This window comes from Oryctolagus cuniculus, chromosome 20 (assembly GCF_964237555.1).
Source record: "Oryctolagus cuniculus chromosome 20, mOryCun1.1, whole genome shotgun sequence".
Taxonomy (NCBI): domain Eukaryota; kingdom Metazoa; phylum Chordata; class Mammalia; order Lagomorpha; family Leporidae; genus Oryctolagus; species Oryctolagus cuniculus.
The window spans coordinates 48,999,011-49,005,010 of record NC_091451.1 but is presented as its reverse complement, the minus strand read 5'-3'; positions in this window follow the sequence as shown (position 1 = coordinate 49,005,010).

Genomic DNA, 6,000 nt, shown 5'->3' with positions numbered 1-6,000 from the left:
GAAGCCCTCAAATGAAAAAGACACCCCAATTCAAGATTATGAGGATGATGACATAGAAGAAATGCAAGAAGCAGATCTCAAAAAATTGATAAGAACATTAAGAAGTTCTCAAAAACAAATTCTTGAACTACAGAAATCCTTAATGGACAAGATAGAAAATCTCTCTCGTGAAAATGAAATATTAAGGAGGAATCAAAATGAAACGAAACAACTAGTACAACAGGAAACTGGGATAGTGACTGAAGTGAAGAATTCAATAGATCAAATGAAAAACACAATAGAGAGCCTTACAAACAGAATGGGAGAAGCAGAAGAGAGAATTTCGGACTTAGAAGACAGAGAACAGGAAAGGATACAGTCAGACCAAAGAAAAGAAGAGGAAATTAGAGATCTGAAACATATTGTCGGGAATCTTCAGGATACTATTAAAAAACCCAACATTCGGGTTCTAGGAGTTCCTGAAGGCATGGAGAGGGAGAAAGGATTAGAAGGCCTTTTTAGTGAGATATTAGCAGAAAATTTCCCAGGTTTGGAGAAGGACAGAGAAATCCTAGTACAGGAAGCTCACAGAACCCCTAATAAACACGACGAAAAGAGACCCTCACCACGGCACGTTGTAATTAAACTCTCCACAGTGAAACATAAAGAAAAGATCCTAAAATGTGCAAGAGAGAAATGTCAGATTACTCTCAGAGGATCTCCCATCAGACTCACAGCTGACTTCTCATCAGAAATTCTACAAGCTAGGAGGGAATGGCAAGATATAGCCCAGGTACTAAGAGAGAACAACTGCCAGCCCAGAATATTATATCCTGCAAAGCTATCATTTGTGAATGAAGGTGAAATAAAGACTTTTCATAACAAACAGAAATTGAAAGAATTTGTTGCCACTCGTCCAGCCCTACAAAAGATGCTTAAAGATGTGTTACACACAGAAACAAAGAAACACGGTCATCAATATGAAAGAAGGTAAAGGAAGGAAACCAAGGAAGGAAAGCTCACAGCAAAAGATCACAGGGAATTCAAAGCATATATTAGAACTTATCTTTGGCAAATGGCAGGGCAAAGTTACCACTTATCATTAGTCACATTGAACGTGAATGGCCTGAACTGTCCAGTTAAAAGACACCGTTTGGCTGATTGGGTTAAAAAACAAAACCCATCTATTTGCTGCTTACAAGAAACACATCTTTCCAACAAAGATCCATAAAGACTGAAAGTGAAAGGCTGGAAAAAGATATACCATGCCAACAGAAATGAAAAAAGAGCAGGCGTAGCCATCTCAATATCAGACACCATAAACTTTACCACAAAAACCATTAAGAGAGACAAAGAGGGACACTACATAATGATTAAGGGATCAATTCAACAGGAAGATATAACAATTATCAATGTATATGCACCTAACTACAGGGCACCGGTTTATCTAAAAGATTTGTTAACGGACTTAAAGGGAGACTTAGACCCCAATACAATAGTACTGGGGGACTTCAATACTCCACTCTCAGAAATAGACAGATCAAGAGGACAGAAGATCAACAAGGATACAGTAGATTTAAACGACACTATAGCCCAAATGGATCTAACAGATATATACAGAACTTTCAATCCTACAGCTAAAGATTATACATTCTTCTCAGCAGTACATGGAACCTTCTCTAGGATTGACCACATACTAGGCCATAAAGCAAGTCTCAGCAAATTCAAAAGAATTAGAATCATACCATGCAGCTTCTCAGACCATAAAGGAATGAAGTTGGAAATGAACAACTCAGGAATCCCTAGAGCATACGCAAACACATGGAGATTGAACAACATGCTCCTGAATGAACAATGGGTCATAGAAGAAATCAAAAGAGAAATCAAAAACTTTCTGGAAGTAAATGAGGATAACAGCACAACATACCAAAACTTATGGGACGCAGCAAAAGCAGTGTTAAGAGGAAAGTTTATATCAATAGGTGCCTACATCAAGAAATTGGAAAGGCACCAAAAAGATGAGCTTTCTATTCACCTCAAGCATCTAGAAAACCTACAGCAAACCAGACCCAAATCTAGTAGGAGAAGAGAAATAATTAAAATCAGAGAAGAAATCAACAGGATTGAATCAAGAAAAACATTACAAAAAATCAGCCAAACAAGGAGCTGGTTTTTTGAAAAAATAAACAAAATTGACACCCCATTGGCCCAACTAACTAAAAAAAGAAGAGAAAAGACCCAAATCAATACAATCAGAGATGAAAAAGGAAATGTAACAACAGACACCACAGAAATAAAAAGAATCATCAGAAATTACTACAAGGACTTGTATGCCAGCAAACAGGGAAACCTATCAGAAATGGATAGATTCCTGGACACATGCAACCTACCTAAATTGAACCAGGAAGACATCGAAAACCTAAACAGACCCATAACTGAGACAGAAATTGAAACAGTAATAAAGGCCCTCCCAACAAAGAAAAGCCCAGGACCAGATGGATTCACTGCTGAATTCTACCAGACATTTAAAGAAGAACTAACTCCAATTCTTCTCAAACTATTCAGAACAATTGAAGAAGAGGGAATCCTCCCAAATTCTTTCTATGAAGCCAGCATCACCTTAATTCCTAAGCCGGGAAAAGAAGCAGCACTGAAAGAGAATTACAGACCAATATCCCTGATGAACATAGATGCAAAAATCCTCAATAAAATTCTCGCCAATAGAGTGCAACAACACATCAGAAAGATCATCCACCCAGACCAAGTGGGATTTATCCCTGGTATGCAGGGATGGTTTAATGTGCGCAAGACAATCAATGTGATACACCACATTAACAGACTGCAGAAGAAAAACCATATGATTCTCTCAATAGATGCCGAGAAAGCATTTGATAAAATACAACACCCGTTCATGATGAAAACTCTAAGCAAACTGGGTTTGGAAGGAACATTCCTCAATACAATCAAAGCAATCTATGAAAAACCCACAGCCAACATTCTATTGAATGGGGAAAAGTTGGAAGCATTTCCACTGAGATCTGGGACCAGACAGGGATGTCCACTCTCACCACTGCTATTCAATATAGTTCTGGAGGTTCTAGCCAGAGCTATTAGGCAAGAAAAAGAAATTAAAGGGATACAAATTGGGAAGGAAGAACTCAAACTATCCCTCTTTGCAGATGACATGATTCTTTATTTAGGGGACCCAAAGAACTCTACCAAGAGACTACTGGAACTCATAGAAGAGTTTGGCAAAGTAGCAGGGTATAAAATCAATGCACAAAAATCAACAGCCTTTGTATACACAGACAATGCCATGGCTGAGGAAGAAATTCTAAGATCAATCCCATTCACAATAGCTACAAAAACAATCAAATACCTTGGAATAAACTTAACCAAGGATGTTAAAGATCTCTACGATGAAAATTACAAAACCTTAAAGAAAGAAATAGAAGAGGATACCAAGAAATGGAAAAATCTTCCATGCTCATGGATTGGAAGAATCAATATCATCAAAATGTCCATTCTCCCAAAAGCAATTTATAGATTCAATGCAATAACAATCAGGATATCAAAGACCTTCTTCTCAGATCTAGAAAAAATTGGTGCTGAAATTTATATGGAGGCACAAGAGACCTCGAATAGCTAAAGCAATCTTGTACAACAAAAACAAAGCCGGAGGCATCACAATACCAGATTTCAGGACATACTACAGGGCAGTTGTAATCAAAACAGCATGGTACTGGTACAGAAACAGAAGGATAGACCAATGGAACAGAATTGAAATACCAGAAATCAACCCAAACATCTACAGCCAACTTATATTTGATCAAGGATCTAAAACCAATTCCTTGAGCAAGGACAGTCTATTCAATAAATGGTGCTGGGAAAATTGGATTTCCACATGCAGAATCATGAAGCAAGACCCCTACCTTACACCTTACACAAAAATCCACTTAACATGGATTAAAGACCTAAATCTATGACCTGACACCATCAAGTTACTAGAGAACATTGGAGAAACCCTTCAAGATATTGGCACAGGCAAAGAGTTTCTGGAAAAGACCCGGGAGGCACAGGCAGTCAAAGCCAAAATCAACTATTGGGATTGCATCAAATTGAGAAGTTTCTGTACTGCAAAAGAAACAGTCAGGAGAGTGAAGAGACAACCGTCAGAATGGGAAAAAATATTTGCAAACTATGCAACAGATAAAGGGTTAATAACCAGAATCTACAAAGAGATCAAGAAACTCCACAAAAACAAAACCAACAACCCAATTAAGAGATGGGCCAAGGACCTCAATAGACATTTTTCAAAAGAGGAAATCCAAATGGCCAACAGGCACATGAAAAAATGTTCAAGGTCATTAGCAATCAGAGAAATGCAAATCAAAACCACAATGAGGTTCCACCTCACCCCGGTTAGAATGGCTCACATTCAGAAATCTACCAACAACAGATGCTGGCGAGGATGTGGGGAAAAAGGGACACTAACCCACTGTTGGTGGGAATGCAAACTGGTTAAGCCACTATGGAAATCAGTCTGGAGATTCCTCAGAAACCTGAAGATAACCCTACCGTTCGACCCAGCCATCCCACTCCTTGGAATTTACCCAAAGGAATTTAAACTGGCAAACAAAAAAGCGGTCTGCACCCTAATGTTTATTGCAGCTCAATTCACAATAGCTAAGACCTGGAACCAACCTAAATGCCCATCAACGGTAGACTGGATAAAGAAATTATGGGATATGCACTCTTTAGAATACTATACTGCAGTAAGAAACAACGAAATCCAGTCATTTGCAACAAAATGGAGGAATCTGGAACACATCATGCTGAGTGAAATAAGCCAGTCCCAAAGGGACAAATACCATATGTTCTCCCTGATCGGTGACAACTGACTGAACACGAAAAAGGAAACTTGTTGAAGTGAAAGGGACACTATGGGAAACGGTGACTTGATCAGCATAGCCCTGACTGTTAATGAACAACTTAATACATTATCCCTCTTAGTAGTTTTTTGTCTGTTCTACTTAATATGACTGGTTTAATTCTGTAATTAATACACAGTTATTCTTAAGTGTTGAAATTTAACTGAAAGGTGATCTCGTTAAACATAAGAGTAGGAATAAGAGAGGGAAGAGATGTACAATTTGGGACATGCTCAAGCTGACTTGCCCCAAATGGTAGAGTTAAAAACATACCAGGGGACTCCAATTTAATCCCATCAAGGTGGCATGTACCAATGCCATCTCACTAGTCCAAGTGATCAATTTCAGTTCGCAATTGATCATAATGAAAGGACTAAGAGTCAAAGGGAGCACATAAGCAAGTCTAGTACCTGCTAACACTAACCGATAGAATAAATAAAGGGGAGAGTGATCCAACATGGGAAGTGAGATACTCAGCAGACTCATAGAATGGCAGATGCCCTAAATAGCACTCTGGCCTCAGAATCAGCCCTAAAGGCATTCAGATCTGGCTGAAAAGCCCATGAGAGTATTTCAGGCATGGAAAGCCAAGACACTCTGGCAAAAGATCTCTGTGAGTGAGATCTCAGTGGAAAGAACAGGTCTTCAAAGAAGGAGGTACCTTTCTCTGAAGGGAGGAGAGAACCTCCACTTTGACTATGACCTTGTCTAAACAAGATAAGAGTCGGAGAACTCAAGGGGCTTCCATAGCCTTGGAAACTCATGACTGGAGCATAGGGAGATTACTGATGCCATAGACAGGAGTGTCAATTGGTAAAGTCAACAACAGGAGTCACTGTGCACTTACTCCTCATGTAGGATCTCTGTCCTTAATGTGCTGTGCATTGAGATTTAATGCTATAACGAGTACTCAAATAATATATTTCACTTTGTGTTTCTATGGGGGTGCAAACTGTTGAAATCTTTACTTAATGCATACTAAACTGATCCTCTGTAAAAAAAAAAAAAAAGAAAAGAAACTATCAACTCCCAACTTGACTCTCACTGGGATTAAACATGACAATAGGTCTGATCTGATTTCATCATCATT